Source organism: Lissotriton helveticus, chromosome 9 (genome assembly GCF_964261635.1).
Source record: "Lissotriton helveticus chromosome 9, aLisHel1.1, whole genome shotgun sequence".
Classification (NCBI taxonomy): domain Eukaryota; kingdom Metazoa; phylum Chordata; class Amphibia; order Caudata; family Salamandridae; genus Lissotriton; species Lissotriton helveticus.
In genome coordinates, this window is record NC_136070.1 from 1279038895 (window position 1) to 1279059573 (window position 20679).

Genomic DNA, 20679 nt, shown 5'->3' on the forward strand with positions numbered 1-20679 from the left:
ATTAAGTTGCCGTGATAATGACTGGATGTTAATTCTGTTTTTGCAGTGAGGTTGACTTTGTGCTGTCTGTAGCGAGCTAGGTCTCCTTGCCTTAATCTTGGGTCTCACTGATTACAGGGAGTTTGGTTCTATGTAGTCTCTAATTGCAGTGATTTCGACTGTGTGCTGTTGCTCTGCTGTGTTATCACATGGCAGTATGTATCTTAACTTATATTATCAAGTGTCAGACCACTTTTGGCGGGAAATATCCTTAACATCGTGGTCAGTACACCGCGACGCTGTTGCATCGCGGTTGTTACAACGACCGCAATGTGACCACGCTATGCCAGTGCAACGCAGGTCTTTGCATCGACTTGCGCTAGGTGGCGTGCTAACATTACAAGTAGTGTGGTTTACTATCCCAACACCTTCCCTACTGTTAAGTGGACTGGAGCTGGAATAGTAAATTACCCTTTTCTGATGTTGGCACGCCATCTGGCTCGGGTCCATGTGGGGACTTGCGTTGTGGTGGCATATCGTGGTAACATCGCAGTTGTTGTAACATCGCGGTCGTTGTAACGACCGCGATGTAGCGTCATGCATTGTACAAACTCGCGTTGTTATGTCATACATACCTTTTGGCAAGCCACAGGACAGACAACGGCTTCTGGGCCCAAGCCATGATTATTAAGGGGACTCTCATCCGGTGTCCTTCGACCCAATGCCACCTCCGATTTTGAGCCCCCTCGCGCTCGCTCGTACGCCACATGTGAGCAGACTGCTGGCGCGAGCGCTACCAGGCAATTGCTGCTTCCTGAGGCGATTTTCCTCCTGATGCCATTACTGCGAGGCCGTCATTCCTGACCCTAAGATGTCAGCAGGCACCAGGGCACGGCGCCAATGACTCCTGCGGTTTGTGCGGTGAGCTGCTGAGACCCCACGGTGCTGCCAGGGCCCCAACAACATATGGAGCCATTCTCCCTGGCAGCGGTCTCCATGCATTGCTGGCTCCTTGCTACTGCCTGTTGGTCTCTCCCCCATAGAAATGCTCCTGTCTGGGCCCTGAGGAGGGGTTCTGTTCACTTGTGACTGGCGTGGGAAGAACCTACCCGGCACCTTGAGGAAGCGGAGGTAAGAGGGAACAGCGAGAGCAGTGGAGTACGGCACTGGGGGGCTCGGAGGGATGACACCCCCTGTAGATTACTATGAGGCTAGAGGCCTAGATCTTCCATGGGGGTGAGAATATCTGCCTGACTCCAAAATGGTGCCCGCAGGGAGAGAGCCTGAAAGACTTAGGGCCACAGGTCTTGAGATACATGCGCTGTGAACGATTAAGAGGCTAGTGGAGACACCCTGACCTCCCACACTCACCAGCAAGAGCACAGACTACAGTGAAATGATACACAGAGCCACACTCCATGCCTGACTTTAAGATGGGCGCCGTGGTTCACAATGCAAAGTGCCACTGACTTGGCCTCTACATACTAGATAGTCACCAGTACGTGCCTCATCTACGCAAAGAAGCCGCATACCGGAGGGGGAGTACACTGCCCAACGAGGAGAACTCACTGAGCTGCTTATATGCCACCAAAAAAAGGCATTTTGGTGTTATTGTAAGCTGTTTCTACGTTGGCGCCTAAGATTTGGGTGCAGCAAAGCAGGCCTCTATGTGGATCGGTCTAAGCTCCCACCGTCCATCTCACAATCCTACCCAGCAGTCAGAATCACCGGATGCTTTTGATGGAACTATGATGACGCCCCCTGGGTGGACCCCAAAACTGTTTTTAGCTACTGCGGAGCCCAAGCAACCTCGGCTGATGCCCGGTGGAGCTGTCCTATACTGCTATAGAGGAGACTGGCCCCTTGCCCGTCACCTACCCAGCCGGTCATCTGTCATTGTTTTTCCATATCTCCCCGTTTGTGTCTCCTTCCCTCGCCCTCCGCCTCCCTCTGTGACTCTTTGATTCACACTGATATTACTATGTAACCCGTAACTCGCTGATTCAACTGATGTAGATAACAAAACTGTTTTTACCTACCACGGAGCCTGAGCAACCTTGGCCGATGCCCGGTGGAGCTGTCCTATGCAGCTATAGAGGAGTCTGGCCCCTTGGCCGTCACCTACCCAGCCGGTCATCTGACATTGTTTTTCCTCGTCTCCACATTTGTGTCTCGTTCTCTTCCTCTTCGATGCAACGATGATGATGCCCCTTGGGTGGATACCAAAACTGTTTGTACCCTCCCCAGAGCCCGAGCAACCTTGGCCGATGCCCGGTGGAGCTGTCCAATACAGTTATAGAGGAGTTCTGGCCTCTTGGCTACTAGCGTGTTTTCCTGAGGCGAAAAGCCGGGAAATTATATTGTGTTTGATGTGTGTGCTTACTGGTGTATTTTAAAAACCTTTTTAAACTTTTGCTAAATTTGCACATTGTCACTTTGTTCCCGCTACCCTCCTCTGACCGCACAGCCGATTTCACGCTGTCGCGGATCGAGCCGGGGGTCAGCCGCCATCTTAGGGAGGTGCAGGGATCGCGGTCTAGGCTCTCAGACCCTCCCGCCCTCCCGGGTATTTAAACAGCTTCTTCAACACTGCTCGGTGATTGCTACCAGCGTGTTTTCCTGAGGTGAAAAGCCGGGAAATTATATTGTGTTTGATGTGTGTGCTTACTGGTGTATTTTAAAAACCTTTTTAAACTTTTGCTAAATTTGCACATTGTCACTTTGTTCCCGCTACCCTCCTCTGACCGCACAGCCGATTTCACGCTGTCGCGGATCGAGCCGGGGGTCAGCCGCCATCTTAGGGAGGTGCAGGGATCGCGGTCTAGGCTCTCAGGCCCTCCCGGGTATTTAAACAGCTTCTTCAACACTGCTCGGTGATTGCTACCAGCGTGTTTTCCTGAGGCGAAAAGCCGGGAAATGATATTGTGTTTGATGTGTGTGCTTACTGGTGTATTTTAAAAACCTTTTTAAACTTTTGCTAAATTTGCACATTGTCACTTTGTTCCCGCTACCCTCCTCTGACCGCACAGCCGATTTCACGCTGTCGCGGATCGAGCCGGGGGTCAGCCGCCATCTTAGGGAGGTGCAGGGATCGCGGTCTAGGCTCTCAGACCCTCCCGCCCTCCCGGGTATTTAAACAGCTTCTTCAACACTGCTCGGTGATTGCTACCAGCGTGTTTTCCTGAGGCGAAAAGCCGGGAAATTATATTGTGTTTGATGTGTGTGCTTACTGGTGTATTTTAAAAACCTTTTTAAACTTTTGCTAAATTTGCACATTGTCACTTTGTTCCCGCTACCCTCCTCTGACCGCACAGCCGATTTCACGCTGTCGCGGATCGAGCCGGGGGTCAGCCGCCATCTTAGGGAGGTGCAGGGATCGCGGTCTAGGCTCTCAGACCCTCCCGCCCTCCCGGGTGTTTAAACAGCTTCTTCAACACTGCTCGGTGATTGCTACCAGCGTGTTTTCCTGAGGCGAAAAGCCGGGAAATTATATTGTGTTTGATGTGTGTGCTTACTGGTGTATTTTAAAAACCTTTTTAAACTTTTGCTAAATTTGCACATTGTCACTTTGTTCCCGTTACCCTCCTCTGACCGCACAGCCGATTTCACGCTGTCGCGGATCGAGCCGGGGGTCAGCCGCCATCTTAGGGAGGTGCAGGGATCGCGGTCTAGGCTCTCAGACCCTCCCACCCTCCTCCTGTATATATGTGTGTCATTTCCCGTCCGCGCAGCGGGCGGGCGCAGCGGGCGCGCCGATGGCGTGCCGAAGGTGCGCCAAAGGCGTGCCCGTCTGCGCCCGTCCGCGCCCAACCGGGCCTCGGGGCCAAAACCCCTGGCTCTTTTTCTACGGTGCCTCACTTTTACACTAGTAGACAATTATTCGACTTAAGACCTTCTTGTACGCATGAAATGCATACATTTGATATGCTTGGCTGTTTTCCTCAGCACTGCCCTGACTGCCCATTTCTGCTAAATACTCCTCTACTATGCAACAGTCAACGTCAACTAGTGACTATTCCTTCTCCTCCTGGATTTACATTTATTAGTCATAATTGTCGTTCCTTGCCTAAACATAAGCGCAACATTTTCGATTTGCTTACTGATGAAGCACCGGACGTATTATTCATCACGGAATCCTGGCTTCATGACAGCTCCGGCCCTGATATCGCCGAAGCGCTGCCCACTGACTATGCCATTGTTCGCAATGACCGTCCTAAAAGGACGGGGGGTGGTGTGGCGATCATCTTTAATAAAAAATATCAGTGTCATTCGGACCCTATTACTTTGAACGGATGTGACGCTCTGTTTTTCAAGCTTACCTTGAATCCCAATTATACTCTTACAGGGCTCCTAATGTATTGTCCTCCGGGCACGGCAAATTCCTGGTATACCCAGTTTTTGGACTTTATATCATCTGTGCTTATTTCTTCTAGTAATTTTCTGGTTATTGGTGATCTAAATTTACATTTGGATAACCCCAATGATCATTCTGCTGATAATTGCATTACTGATCTTGCCGCCATGAATTTAATTTTACTTAATAAGGGTCCTACACATAGGGGTGGGCATCTCTTAGATCCTATTTTCTCTAACTCCTCACATATTACATGTTTTCCCGCCTTGCCTGTCTCCTGGTCCGATCACTATCTTGTTAAATTTACTATAACAAATATCACAACTCAGGCTATAGCTAATCCTGCTATGAATCTTAAAAAAAGAGTTTGGAAAAATCTGGACATAGCTGCTTTCAATAAAACTTTATATGATCTTATGTCTAAATACCCACTCATTTTAGACAAGATAAATGCATCTGCTAACTCGGTAAATTCCTGGCTCGCTGAGGCTATAAATACTTGCCTCCCTCTCACAAATAAGAAAAATACTGTCCACAATTCCCCTGCCCCATGGTACAATGAAACCCTCCGTGTTCATAAATCTCAATGTAAAAGACTTGAGCGAACCTGGAGGAAAGACTATTCCATTTCTGCTGGGCTTACGTATAAAGCTGAACTAAAACTTTACCATAAGGCCTGTGCTCTCACCAGAGCTACCTATGTCAACAACTTGATTACAGTAGCCATAAATAAGTCCAACGTTTTATTTAAGGTGGTAAAAGATCTTGCTGGCTCACAGACAGTTGCTATACCCCCCCCCTCTCTCCAACACGAAGTGTGATGAACTTGCCCAATATTTTATATCTAAAATTGATACTATTTATAAAGACATAGCAGCCCAGGAGAAATCCGCCGTTAGCGTATTTCCTTCTCTCACCACTCCTTGCCCTCCTCTGGCCTTACTGCAGACTTGGCCAAATCTTGTACCCGCTACCCTTTTGGAAATTTTAAACAATATAAAGTCTGGCTCACCCATGGATCCCCTACCTATTTCGGTTTTACGTCAACTTGAGTTTTCTCAACTAGATGTAATCTGCACTTTGTTAAATGCTTCTCTTGATACAGCCACGGTCCCTCAGAGCTGGAAGCATGCAATGGTGACCCCACTTCTTAAAAAGCCCACTGCGGATCCAAATGTAGCTGCCAACTTCCGTCCCATATCGCTGTTGCCGGCCTTTTCGAAAATTTTGGAACGGCATATTCATTCACATTTATCTCGCTTTGTCGTCACTAATAAGCTCCTTCATCCCTCCCAGTCAGGCTTCCGTCAAGGCTTCTCCACTGAATCCACTCTCTTAGGAGTAACTGAGAATATTCGCCAATTACTCGATCGAGGTGAAACGGCTGCACTGATATTGCTCGATCTCAGTGCAGCCTTCGATACTGTTTTGCACAGTATCCTTCTCAGTAGCCTTGCCTCCTTTGGTATATGTGACAAAGCCTTGCATTGGCTTTCATCCTTTCTTACTGACCGGACTTTTCAAATTTTTTCCAATACTTCCACCTCCAATACTTATCTTTCTCCACATGGTGTCCCCCAAGGTTCTATCCTAAGTCCTCTTCTCTTCAATCTTTATGTTGTCCCGTTAGCACATGTTGCTTATCACTCTGGTCTTCATCTTTTTACTTACGCAGATGATTCACAGATTGTATTTTCCCTATCCCAAGCCGACCCTTCATCACCTTCTTCTTTACAAACAGGTCTTAGAGACATCTCCCGCTGGATGAGCTGTAATTTTCTTAAACTCAACAGCGATAAGACGGAGGTGCTCGTCTTTGGTAATAAGCCTGACCTTTGGAGTTCGAGACATTGGCCGTCAACTATGGGCGATTTACCCATTCCATCGGAGCGAGCGAGAAATCTCGGGGTCATTATCGATAGGGAGCTATCGATGAAGGATCAGGTAAATAAAGTTGCAGCCACCTGCTTTACCATCCTTAGATGGCTGCGTAAAATCTTTTGGATCCTTCCCTCTGACACCCAGAGATCTGTTGTGACGGCGCTGGTGACCTCTAGATTGGACTATAGTAATGTGCTCTATCTGGGGGCGACCAGGGCAGTCTTGCGCCGTCTCCAACTAGTCCAGAATGCCGCTGCTCGGCTTCTGTGTGGATGTCGGAAATATGATCCAATTACCGAACGCATCAAACAACTCCATTGGCTCAACCTCGATAAACGAGTTAAATTCAAGGCACTATGCTTTATGCACAAAATAAAAATTGAAGTTGCCCCCTCCTATCTGCAATCTCTTGTCAAATCCTATGTCCCTACACGCTCCCTCCGCTCCTCCTCCCAACATCTTTTCTGTGTGCCTAAGTTTAGGCTCACCAGAGTGGGTGGCCGCTCCTTTTCTGTACTTGGACCCAGACTTTGGAACTCTCTTCCCTTGGACCTACGAGTAGAGCATTGCCATCTTCGCTTCCGCAAAGCCGTTAAGACCTGGCTTTTTGCTCAATAAATCTCTCCGATAAGCCGCAATGCCTTAAGTCCTGGTTTTTGCAAAATAACTCCCTGTGGATTACTATGCTATACTGTCAATCAGCGCCGGGAAACCCTTACGGGTAGCTGTTCGCGCTCTACAAGATTAATTAATAAATAAAATAAAATAAATAAATAAAAAATAAATTGGCCGTCACCTACCCAGCCGGTCATCTGACATTGTTTTTCCTCGTCTCTCCGTTTGTGTCTCCTTCCCTCCCCCTCCTCCTTCCCTGTGATTCTTTGATTCAAATTGATGTAACTATGTATCCTGTAACTCGCTGATCCTCATGTGAAGGGCTCTGATACCTCCGGGTCTAGCCAGCGCTATATAAAACTTTGCAAATAAAATAAAAATAAATAAATGACCGTCCTATCAGCAGTGGTGTAACGAAATTTGAGTGGGACCCCTGCAAAGCACATGGATGGGCCCCACCCCAGCCCGGGGGGTGGGGGAGGGCCAGCGACCCGTCTCACCACCTACCACCTTGCCCTACCACCCAGAAATCTAGTATATTTTGATTTGACAGTAACACCCACTGTGACGTAGCCAATGGGGAGAGTGACGAGGCAAACGCCATACAGGCGCTGGCCGCCGGGTACTGTTGCCACATCAGGCCTATCTGTGCTCTCCAGCCGCAAATAGGGGGCTGTTGAGGATCAGCCACAGTGTCTAAGAATGTGGGCCAACACGGTGATACCACAAGGTCAAAGGACGTGACATGTACCTGTTCCTCCGGTGAGCCATAAAGCTGGCTGTACAGGGACAGGACCTCTGTAGCCAGTCACTCCAGCTCCTCTGGCGAGAAGGCTGAGGCCCTGTCACCTGCTTTCCTGGGCATTGTGGCTCCCAGAGGTCAGAAAAAGCAGGAAATGCTGAGGAGGTGTTGTTGGCTGCAGTGTTAGGAGGCAAGTGATCTCTTTTATTCAAACGCTGTGCACATGTACACGAGGTACGCTATCGCCAACGGAGACAGACACATCTATTGGCGTTTGAACATTGCTTTCACACACATTAGCCTATGGCTGTGCCCGTCGTAGAGTTTTACACCCACTACCCGGTAGAATCATAAAAAGTATTATTTACACATTTTTTGAAAAAAAGAAAGCACGTGTGAACGTGTTAATAACATATAACCATGCCCTCATCTCTTTCACCATCTCTCACAACCCCGTATTTAAAGCCCCACACGCCAAAAACACCTGGGCGCGGAATTGGAACAGAGTCGATTTTCCTGCCCTGTCGTCCCTGCTGCGGAACTCCACTCCGATTCTCTCCGGGCTTTCATCCAACTCTCAAGTCAACGCTATTAACACCTGGTTGACTGGAGGCTGCAACTCAGTGGCTCCCCTGCGTCGCATCTCCATCCGGCGACCCAAGGACTCCAACAGGTGGTTTAACGACCACCTAAAAGAACTTAAACTGACTGCTCGACAGGCAGAGAGGCAGTGGAGGAAAAATTATTGCCCCTCATTAAAAACCCTCTATCTTAAATCACTTGCCAATTACAAAAATGCAATTCTCTCCGCTAAAACCACCTATTTTTCAACAAAAATACTGTCAGCCGAAAACAAACCTAAAGAAATATTCGGTATAGTGAATGACCTGGCCTACTCCGATAGAGCTTCACCCCAAATCCCTCCATCCCAGTCACTATGTGACCAACTCAATATTTACTTCTTGGAGAAGATCGCTACTATCAAGTCTAACACCCCCCCCCCCTCATCGGCCTTTGTTGATCCCTCCCCTCCCACTGTTCAAAGTCACCTTACTTTTATCCCTCCCCTTACTGAGGCTAGATTCCGGGAGATACTCCCCAAAGTAAAATCGGGTTCTCCAGCAGACATCTGTCCGGCACGAATCCTGCAACAAATCTACTCCTCTTGCCCCGAACCCCCCATTATTTTCCTCAACAACTCCCTTGTGCAGGGAGTAGTGACCCCGGCACTCAAATCAGCCACTATAGTGCCCATTTTAAAGAAGCCTGGCGCGGACCCGTCTATCTCAGCCAATTACCGCCCCATCTCCCTGCTGCCCTACCTGGGCAAGGTGCTGGAACGCCATGCCACCGCGGTATTCAGCGCCCACGTAGAGGCTAATGGGGGATTGGCCTCCCGCCAGGCTGGCTTTCGTCCCAGGCACTCGACCGAATCAGTTGTGGTTTCGGTCTTGGACAACCTCAGGAAGGGTATGGATAATAACAAACATCAGGCGCTGGTACTCCTCGATCTCTCCGCCGCCTTGACACGGTGGACCACACCATCTTACTGTCCCGTGTCAAGGCGGCTGGAATAGAGGGTTCAGCCCTGATATGGCTTTCCTCCTTCCTGAGAGACCGTACCCAGGCGGTCCGGCTAGGAGACTTCACGACCACACCTCTTCCTGTCACTTGTGGTGTTCCTCAGGGCTCCTCCCTTTCTCCCTTATTATTTAACCTTTATATCTTTCCTCTTATTTTCGCTCTTCAGCAGCTGGAGGTCACCGTGTACAATTATGCCGACGACCTCCAGCTCATCTTCGACCTATCCTCTTCTCCTCTCTATGTCTCCAATTTCCAGTCCACGATGACATTCATCAGGGACTGGATGAACTACAACCATCTCAAATTGAACCCGGACAAAACCGAGTTGGTTCTCACTGGTGGTTCGTCCAGTCCCTGGAACTCCCTCTTCTGGCCCTCCTCTCTTGGTCCCTCCCCCACTCCCTCAACCACAGTTAAAACACTGGGGGTTAAAATGAACAATCAGCTCACCCTTCACTCACAAATCAGCGGTGTAGTTTCCTCTTGTTTCCTCACCCTTCGAACCATCCGCACTGTTTCCCGTTTTTTCTCCCCACAGGCACTTAAGCTGATCATGGCCGCACTGGTGATATCGCGGCTGGATTATGCTAATGCCCTCTACAACGGCATTCCAGCTTACAGCCTGCGGAGACTCCAGATGGTCCAGAACCAGGCGGCCCGGCTGGTCTATGCTCTCCCACGTTATCATCATTCCACACCTCTTCTCAGGGAGCTTCATTGGCTCCCTGTTAAGGAACGTTCCTTGTTCAAGACCGGCTTCATGGTCTTCCAGGCCCGTCTAGGCACTGCCCCTGCATTCATCTCCTCGCTAATAAAAGAATATGTCCCCACTAGAGAGCTTCGCTCTTCCTCCAAATCTCTCCTTCAAATCCCACGTTTCAAACGCAAAAAGTGGGGTGGAACCAATTTTTCTACCCTGGCCCGCGCGTTTTGGAACTCCCTCCCTGATCACCTTCGTTCTGCCACTCATTATTTTACCTTCCGTAAAGACCTAAAAATGTTTCTTTTTAAACAGGTGTTGGACAGGCCGCGTGGCTGGGCCGTCCCCCCTCCGCACAACGGGGCCCGGACCCCGGCTCTCCCTGAATCCCCAACAAGAGCCACCCCGGCATCCCCCCGAGGCAACCCACAACCCGTCCACAACGGGACGCCAGCTCCTGAACCCTCCCGTACCGGCTGGCCCTGGTCCCCGTCAGCACCATGGCCCCGGCCCAGCCGCCATCTTTGGACACTACAGCACGAGGCCGCATGGCCTCGACTCGACCCCAACCCTGGGCCTGGCCCGGCCCCGACATCGCGGCACCAACCTCCACGCAGGAGGTAAAGAGACCACTTGGCAGGTCAATGAAAGAAGAAGGCGTCAACGGCTCTCCTCCGCCGGGTGTCAATCATCCCCGGCCTCCCTGGGCGCTGGCTCCAACCCCCTGCTGGGTGTCGGGACCCCCTCATTCCGGACCTCCCGACCTCAAGGCGCGAGGGTCCGGACATCAAAGGGAACCAGACCTATAACTGGGGAAGCCCCAGACCAGGAGGGCAGTTGTATCCTGGAGTCGAGAGACACCGAGAAGAACTCATCCTTGACGGACTGCTGGCGCTGCCGCAGCCCTGCCCTGTGAACACTTCGTCTTGGCCTGCTGGCGCTGCCGCGGCCCACCCTCGTGAAACCATCATCTTGGCCTGCTGGCGCTGCCGCGGCCCTCTGCACGTGAACTACCACCTTGGCCTGCTGGCGCTGCCGCGGCCCTCTGCCCATCGAACCATCGCCTTAGCCTGCTGGCGCTGCCGCGGCCCTCTGTACTTGAACCATCACCTTGGCCTGCTGGCGCTGCTGCGGCCCCTTCGTTGTCGACCTTCATCTTAGCCGGCTGGCGCTGCCGCGGCCCAACCTTGCAGACTCCTAAGCTCGAGGATTGTGAGCTTCTCTCTTACCACCCTCTGTACCGACCCGGTACCAAGACTGTCCCGCTACCCCTTTCCCTACAGAGACTAGAATTGAGAGGACCCTCGAGTCCTGAATCTCCTGTACCGCTGATAACCTTGCCGCAAGAACCCTATATAAAGAGTGTTGATCTCATCCTTGTGTGGTGTCTATCTGTGGGGAGGGAAGTGACTTGTCTGTACGATCGCCGGAGACGGCCCTCATCGGAGGCCTCTCCCCCAGTATTCGGCCGACCCTCTGGGTCCCCGTCTAACATTGGTGGCCAGCGGCGCGATCTGAACCTACGCATAACCGTACAGAGGGTCACTCGCCCCACGACACACAACCACCATGACAACAAAAGAGAGCGGAGCAACAGAAAAATTCCAGATGGAAAAGCTGGAAGAATACAACCACAGAGAACTGAAACAATTTTGCATGGAACTAGGCATTTCAACCACAGGACTGAGCACGAAAGAGGACTTCAAACGAGCCCTGGAATCTTGGGCGGAGACGGGTACGACCGTACCCCAAACACAAAGCCACGAGACACCCGAAACAAGCCCCACGCCGACGGAAGAAAGAAGATCGGGTCTCTCCCCAGAAGAGGTCCGGGAACGGGAAAAAAGCAGGCTCCATGAATTAGAACTGGCACGACTTCGCTTAGATGGAGAGCTCAAATTGGCGGAACAAAAAATAACGTTGGAACACTTACGGCTCCGAGAGGAGCGAGAAGAGAAACAAAGGCAGAGAGAGCTAGAAGAGAAGAAGCTAACCTACGAACATGAGCGCAACCTCAAAGAACTAGAGATTCGGAAGCAGAACAAGGAACTCGGGGTCCCCGAGCGCACGAACACTCCTGCCCCTACAGACCCCAAGGTCCACATACCCAAAGATGTCGTCAGAGAGTACTACAAGAACGATGACATCCAGCAATGGTTCAAAGCGTACGAAGTAGCCATGACCTCCCACTGGATTCCCCGAAGCGACTGGGGAGCCGGGTTATGGGGGAGGTTTGTCAACGAAGGGCGAGACGCCCTGCTGCAACTCCCGGACCATCTGATGACATCCTACGACCACATGAAGGCCGCCCTCCTCACTCGATACGGGCTCACACCCGAGATGTACCGCCAGCGGTTCCGCGACTGCAAACGGATCCCGGGTACAACTTGGGTGGAATACGTGAACTTCTTTAGCCGGGCCTTCGAGGGGTGGATCAAGGGCAGCAACGTGACCACCTACGAACAGCTCTTTGACCTTGTTGTGTGGGAGCACCTTTCTAACAACTGCTTCATCAAACTCAGGCAGCACCTCCTGGACAGTAAACTAACGGAACCTCGGCAACTCGCCGCTGAAGCTGACCGATGGGAAAGCACCCGAGTTGGCCGAAACGGACCCAGCGAAGCGCACAGAACTGCCCAAGGGCCCCATCGCCCCCGTGGAGGAGGAGGCCATGGCCGGGGTAGGGACACCGGCCCGGTGACTCCCGCCAGCAACACCCCGCCCCCGGCCGGCAGGGGAAACCCCCCGATGCGACCCGGCTTCCGAGCCAACATCACTTGCCACCGATGCCAGCGACCCGGCCACTACGCAAATGATCCCAATTGCCCAAAGAACCCGAACCCTTTACCCCGCCAGGTCGCTGCTGCAGCCCTGGGGGAAGAGCAGCACCCAGAAGACCAGGAAGAGTACGAAAACGACCAGCCTGAGTGGGAACCGGCCACCATGTCCCTGGTTTGCTTAGGGGAGCGAGACCTGATCCCTCGGGCCCCCCTTCCCGCCAACACGCAGAAGTACAGCCAGTGGGTCAACATTAATGGCTGCCGGGTGGAAGCCCTCCGCGACACCGGGGCCAGTGTGACAGCGGTCCGCTGTCATCTGGTGGCCCCGGACCAGATCTTGCCGAACATTCTTTGCCCTGTCCGGTCGGCCGACAACTCAGAAAGTCTATGTCAAATGGCCTACGTCCCCTTCGAATGGGGAGGAGTATCAGGGATGCTGAAAGTAACTGTCCGCGATGATGCCCCCGTGGATTGCCTCCTGGGGAACGATCTTGAAAGTTCTCCCTGGGCAGCAGTCGAACGGAGAGAGCACCTGGGGATGCTGGGCCTCCCCGAATGGGTCTGTGCCACGACCCGGTCCAGCCTCCTCCCGCGATTGTCCCGGAGGAGGCCACTCCAGAAGCAAGTCTCCCGGCCCAAACCGAAGAAGGACCCGGTCAGCTCCCGGACCTCCCCGACCTGGCCCAGTGGCGTCAAGAGGGGGGCCCCACCCAGGAACAATTCCAACAAGAACAAAGAACCTGTCCCTCCCTCGAGGGACTCCGGCAGCAAGCCCTTGCCCAGAGTGCAGGGGACACCTCAGGGGCCCACTGGATCTACTGGGACAATGACCTGCTCTACAGTGAGCAAAGGATTGCAGAACTGGGGGCCAGTCGGGTGCTGGTGGTGCCCCTCCGCTTCAGAGATTTCCTCTTGAACTTAGCCCACGATATACCCCTTGCCGAACACCTGGGACAGGACAAAACGTACGACCGCCTGGTGACCCACTTTTACTGGCCCCGAATGCGAAAAGATGTCACCAACCACTGCAGGGCCTGCCCCACCTGCCAGGCCAGCGGAAAAAGTGGCCGAAAAACCAAAGCACCCTTGCAGCCTTTTCCCGTCGTCACCACCCCGTTCGAACGGGTGGGAATAGACATTGTGGGGCCCCTGGACCCCCGAACCGCCCAAGGACACCGGTTCATCCTGTCCTGGTGGACCACGCCACCCGCTATCCCGAGGCCATCCCTCTTCGAACCGTGACGGCGCCTGTGGTAGGCCGAGCCCTGATGGGGATCTTCTCCCGGGTGGGCTTTCCCCGGGAGGTCGTCAGCGACAGGGGCACGAACTTCATCTCGAAATACATGAAGTCTCTCTGGCAACAGTGCGGGGTCACCTACAAATTCACGACCCCCTATCACCCACAAGGAAATGGATTGGTCGAGCGGTTTAACCGCACTCTCAAAGGAATGATCATGGGCCTAGAAGAGCCCCTCCGTCGCCAGTGGGACGTGCTACTCCCGTGCCTCCTGTTCGCCTACCGAGAGGTCCCTCAAAAATCCCTAGGCTTCAGCCCATTTGAACTCCTGTACGGGCACCCCGTCCGGGGTCCCCTCAGCCTAGTCAAAGAAGGTTGGGAGAGGCCCCCCCAGAAAACTCCCCCGGATGTGTACAAATACCTCTTGGCCCTTCGCAACCAGACCCGGCGATTCAGGGAGATCGCCAAAGTCAACCTTGAAGCCAGTCAGGAAGACATGAAGAAATGGTATGACCAGCACGCCTCCTCCCTCGAGTTCGAGCTGGGACAGCAGGTCTGGGTGATGTCCCCGGTTGAACCCTGTGCTCTATAGGACAAATGGTCCGGGCCCTTCAAGGTGATCGAACGCAAGGGGCCCGTCACCTACTTAATCGACATGGAAACTTCCCGGAACCCCCTACGGGTCCTCCACGCCAACAGACTCAAGCCCCATTTTGTACGTTCAGAACTCAGCCTCCTGATGGCTACCGATAATGGGACGGAAGAAGACTCCGAGCCCCTTCTGGACCTGCTGAGGACCCTCGAGCAGGATGGCTCCGTGGAAGGGGTCAGACTCTCCGAGGCCTTGGCCCCGGAGCAACGTCAAGACTGTCAAGCTCTCCTGACACGATTCGCATCCTTGTTCTCTCTCACCCCTGGGGTCACCCCCTGGTGCCTTCACGATGTGGACACCGGGGACAGCCCCCCTATTCGCCACAGGGCGTACCGCGTACCAGATCGGGTGCGCGCCTGCATCCAGCCCGAGGTGTCCAAGATGCTAACACTGGGAGTGATCGAACCCTCGGACAGCCCCTGGGCCAGCCCCGTCGCCCTGGTCCCCAAGGCTGCCGCCCCGGGCGTTGCCCCTGAGCTCCGGTTCTGTGTGGACTACCGGGGACTGAATGCCGTTACCAGGACCGATGCTCACCCTATCCCCCGGGCAGATGAGCTAATTGACCGTATGGGGGCCGCCCGCTACCTGAGCATCTTCGATTTAACAGCGGGCTACTGGCAAATCGGCCTCACCCCCAGGGCCCAAGAACGATCCGCCTTCTCTACCCCGGATGGTCACTACCACTTCAGGGTGATGCCATTCGGCATGAAAAACGCTCCGGCAACATTTCAACGACTCGTGAACCAGGTACTGGCGGGCCTCGAAGGATTCAGCGCCGCCTACCTGGACGACATCGCTGTGTACAGTCACCACTGGACCGACCACCTCCGCCACCTGCGGAAAGTTCTACACGCCCTCCAGCAGGCCGGGCTCACCCTCAAGGCCAGCAAATGTCAGGTGGGCCAAGGGTCCGTGACCTACCTAGGACACCAGGTGGGAAGCGGTCTGGTGGCCCCCCTCCAGCTCAAGATCGCTGCCATCCAGGCCTGGAAACCCCCTACGACCCAAACCGAGGTCCGGGCCTTCCTGGGACTCACCGGGTACTACCGGCGGTTTGTGAAGGACTATGGCAGCATCGTGGGGCCCCTCACGGAGCTCACATCCAAGAAGAGCCCCAAAACGATCAACTGGACTCCGGACTGCCAATCGGCCTTCGAGAAGCTGAAGGCCGCCATGTGCACTGCCCCCGTGCTCCAGGCTCCCGACTACGGCCGGGAATTCATCGTGCAGACGGACGCCTCCGATCATGGCGTGGGGGCCGTCCTCTCCTAACTCAACACCGAGGGAGTCGATCAGCCAGTGGCATTCATCAGCCGACGCCTGCTGGCCCGGGAACAGCGCTGGAGCACCATCGAGAGGGAGGTCTTCGCCGTAGTATGGGCCCTCAAGAAGCTCCGGCCCTACCTCTTCGGCACCCCCTTTCGGGTGCAGACAGACCACCGACCCCTGCAATGGCTGATGCAGATGCGGGGGGAGAACCTGAAACTGTTGCGCTGGTCCATCTCCCTACAGGGGATGGACTTCACTGTGGAGCATCATCCAGGCCAGCACCACGCCAACGCAGACGGCCTGTCACGCTTTTTCCGCCTCGGCGAGGAGAGCCCCCAAGAGGATGGCTGACTCTCCCTGCCTTCAGCTGGGGGGGACGCATGTTGGACAGGCCGCGTGGCTGGGCCGTCCCCCCTCCGCACAACGGGGCCTGGACCCCGGCTCTCCCTGAATCCCCAGCAAGAGCCACCCCGGCATCCCCCCGAGGCAACCCACAACCCGTCCACAACGGGACGCCAGCTCCTGAACCCTCCCGTACCGGCTGGCCCTGGTCCCCGTCAGCACCATGGCCCCGGCCCAGCCGCCATCTTTGGACACTACAGCACGAGGCCGCATGGCCTCGACTCGACCCCAACCCTGGGCCTGGCCCGGCCCCGACATCGCGGCACCAACCTCCACGCAGGAGGTAAAGAGACCACTTGGCAGGTCAATGAAAGAAGAAGGCGTCAACGGCTCTCCTCCGCCGGGTGTCGATCACCCCCGGCCTCCCTGGGCGCTGGCTCCAACCCCCTGCTGGGTGTCGGGACCCCCTCATTCCGGACCTCCCGACCTCAAGGCGCGAGGGTCCGGACATCAAAGGGAACCAGACCTATAACTGGGGAAGCCCCAGACCAGGAGGGCAGTTGTATCCTGGAGTCGAGAGACACCGAGAAGAACTCATCCTTGACGGACTGCTGGCGCTGCCGCAGCCCTGCCCTGTGAACACTTCGTCTTGGCCTGCTGGCGCTGCCGCGGCCCACCCTCGTGAAACCATCATCTTGGCCTGCTGGCGCTGCCGCGGCCCTCTGCAACGTGAACTACCACCTTGGCCTGCTGGCGCTGCCGCGGCCCTCTGCAACGTGGACTACCACCTTGGCCTGCTGGCGCTGCCGCGGCCCTCTGCCCATCGAACCATCGCCTTAGCCTGCTGGCGCTGCCGCGGCCCCCTGTACTTGAACCATCACCTTGACCTGCTGGCGCTGCCGCGGCCCCTTCGTTGTCGACCTTCATCTTAGCCGGCTGGCGCTGCCGCGGCCCAACCTTGCAGACTCCTAAGCTCGAGGATTGTGAGCTTCTCTCTTACCACCCTCTGTACCGACCCGGTACCAAGACTGTCCCGCTACCCCTTTCCCTACAGAGACTAGAATTGAGAGGACCCTCGAGTCCTGAATCTCCTGTACCGCTGATAACCTTGCCGCAAGAACCCTATATAAAGAGTGTTGATCTCATCCTTGTGTGGTGTCTATCTGTGGGGAGGGAAGTGACTTGCCTGTACGATCGCCGGAGACGGCCCTCATCGGAGGCCTCTCCCCCAGTATTCGGCCGACCCTCTGGGTCCCCGTCTAACAACAGGCCTTCTCCGTGTAATTTCCCCTCTTTCTACGACAGGTTTCTTCTGCCTTAGTTGCTGATCTCTCCACTAGCGCCAAGAAACCGTACGGTGCACGCTGCGCTCTATAAATGTTTTAAATTGGAATTGGATATAAAAAATCAATAATAAATGTTGGGCTAAATTATGGTAAGAAATGAAGTATATTTTAACAAATGCATCCCATTTGTGTCATATATCTAAAAAATGTTTGCTAATTTATAAAAGGATTTTTCTTTTTTTGAATGCAGACATAGAACCCAGGAAGAGTGAAAAGATGACAGCCTCAAGTGTTCAGACCGTTTCCATACCTTGCCACCATGAGAGAATGGGATATAAGAGAAATTCAGATTGAATTGGCAAACAAGTATAGATTTGTGTCATCAACTGGATCCAGACCATCTGCCTTACAATAGGAATCCTACATCAATAACATCAATAGTCAAAATCACGGCAATAGTACATTTTGTGGCCAGTGGATCAATGGTGGCAGTATCTGGTGGAATGTCACAACAAACGTTCAGTTGTGTGCTACAAGAAGTTCTTTCTTCAATGATGAGACACATTAACAAAACTAAGATTTTCACAATGTAAAGGGAGATTATTATGCTTTGGGTCGCCTCCCACATATGTTTGGAGCAATTGTTCCACAAATATTGCCTTAGTGCCACCACATACCAGAGACCAAGTCTACCATAATAGAAGGAGCTTCCATTAAATCAATGTGCAAGTTGTCTGCTTACCAGATTTGCACATCACAAGTGAGTGCGCACAATTTCCAGGATCAACCCATGATTCCTTTGTACTACTGAACAGCAGCATACCCCTCCAAATGTTACAACTTAAACCTCAGAGGAACTGGCTTGCTGGTAAGTAAAATCTATCAATATATTGTTTGGTTAATTTTAAGTTTCATGATCTAAAATTGTGTTACATTTTTTGGGTCATTTCATTTTTTTCATATAGGAGACTCAGCTTATCCTAACCTACCATGGTTGTTAGCACCACGGAGGAACTCAACAACTTCAGGTGAAGTCCGCTTCAGTGAGGCCGATGGAAGAACACGGAGACCAGTGGAGTGGGCTTTTGGACTCCTAAATGCCAGATTTCGATGTCTGGATAAGACTGGTGGAGCCTTTCTCTACTCACCCGATAAAGGGGCCGATTATGATGGAGGATTTTCCGCATCCTCCGGGCCGGCGGAAGCCACCGCCGGCCCGGAGGATGCGTAAAATCTTCTGCAGACCCACCAAAGACCCATCGCCACATTAGGATGGCTGGTGGGTCCTGGTTTCCGTCCGCAGCTTTTCCGCCGCGGTTGGCTTACAACCGCGGCGGAAAAGCACTAATATGGTGACGGTGTCTCTCAGACACCATCAGCCATATTAGGATGCCCGAAAAGAAATGCTTTTCCACGGCGGGTTTTCCGCCGTGGAAAAGCATACGGAGCTTCACTGCGGGGGCCGTTGCGGGCCCCCTGGGTGAAGGGGGGCATGGGGGGTGCACATGGGGGGTACCTATGGTACCCCCCTGAATTTGTATGCAGTAATCGGCAGGCACCGCGCGGTGCCTGCCGCTTGCTGCATACAAATGCAATGTATGCATTTTTGACATTGCGGCGGGTGCAGCTTGAAGCTGCACCCGCCGCAATGTTAAAGATTGAGGATGTTACCGCCACCCTGGCGGTCACATCCTAATCTGCACGAAGCTGCAGCCCCTGTGGACGGTCCCTCCTACTCTATGGTGGCGGACGGACTCAGGTCCGTCCGCCATCATAATCGGCCCCAAAGTGTGCCAAATCACCATGGCCTGCTGCATGTAACACAACAGAGCCCTGTGACCGAACATCCCATACATTGCAGAGGATAGAGACAATGAAGTGCCGCCCTGTGAGGATGTTGAAATGCCAAATGAAGATGATAGCGGTGAAGAGGAAGGAATTGATTTACGTTAATATGTTATTGGCAACTTCTTCACATGAGTGTAAGTATATATTTACATATTATTACATTACGGGGCCGATTCCGATTTCGTCGGGAAGGGCTCCGAACCATGTTCGGAAAGGAATCCAACTTGGATTTCCAGATTGCGGACGACTGCGGAGAGGCTCGGAGAGCCTCTCCGCAGTGCGGAAATCCTCCAGTACTCCATCGGTCGCCTCTGTACGACCGAGGGAGTGCGATGGCAGCTTTTCACTGCCTTTTTGTGCCGGTCTGTCCGGCACGAAAAGGCAGTCGGAAGCTGTCTCTGGGGGACCCAGCAGGGTCCCCATGGGTGTGAGGCCGCCAGATGGCGGACTGAGGGCACCTATGGTGCCCCTCCGTTGATCCCTGCACCCGGTGGCAGGCACCTTGGGGTGCCACCCACAAGGTGCAGGGATGAACTGCACCCCTGCTTTCTACATTACAAGCATGCTTTCCGACCGGAAAGCATGCTTGCATTGTAAGGTATACAAATTGTAACTGACGACAGCAGGTCGGTCGGTTACAGCTCCTGCTCGATGTCTGACATTGGAATAGACCGCTACATGTTAAACCAACTTTAGATCTAACGAGGATAAAAGTCTGTGCTGGATATTTTGTAGAAAGGGCAAGTTAAGGACAATTCAGGGCAAAGATGTTTGTTGATCAAAGTTTTGACAAATTGACAATTGTGTTCATTTGCATTGTTTATCTTTGATTGTTAGAAAATATGTCCTCAAAATTATTCATAAGGAATGTGTCTATTTTGTAATTTAATGATTCTTATTGTTTAATCTGTTTTAGGTTCCTTTACCATGTTGTGACATTTACAGTTATATGCTGCTGTTGCGAAGTACAAAGGGAACATGGGTTGATCCTGTGAAAGATACACAGACTTTGGTGATTGAATTTAAGTTTTAGAGATTGCGTTAGACTTGTTTTCCGTTGATTGTTGCTTAAATTGCTCTAACCACATACTAATCTCCCTTCATTTTGTGGTAAGCGTATGAAGCTGTTGATGTCTCTCATCTTTGTAGAAAGAACTTCTTGTAGCACACCGCTTAAAGTTGGATGTGAGATTGCAACAGTGTATTGGAATTATCCCGTGGGTACAAAATGGAGTAATGCCATGATTTTCACTATAGGTGTTACTGATGTTGGATTCCTATTGGGAGCCAGAAGCTCTGGCTCCAGCTGATGACATCAATTAATAATAGTTTATCTATTGAATCAGATTTCTTTAATTATATTCCGCTCTTCCATGGTGGCAAGGTCTGGAACTTTAAATGTAAAATTGG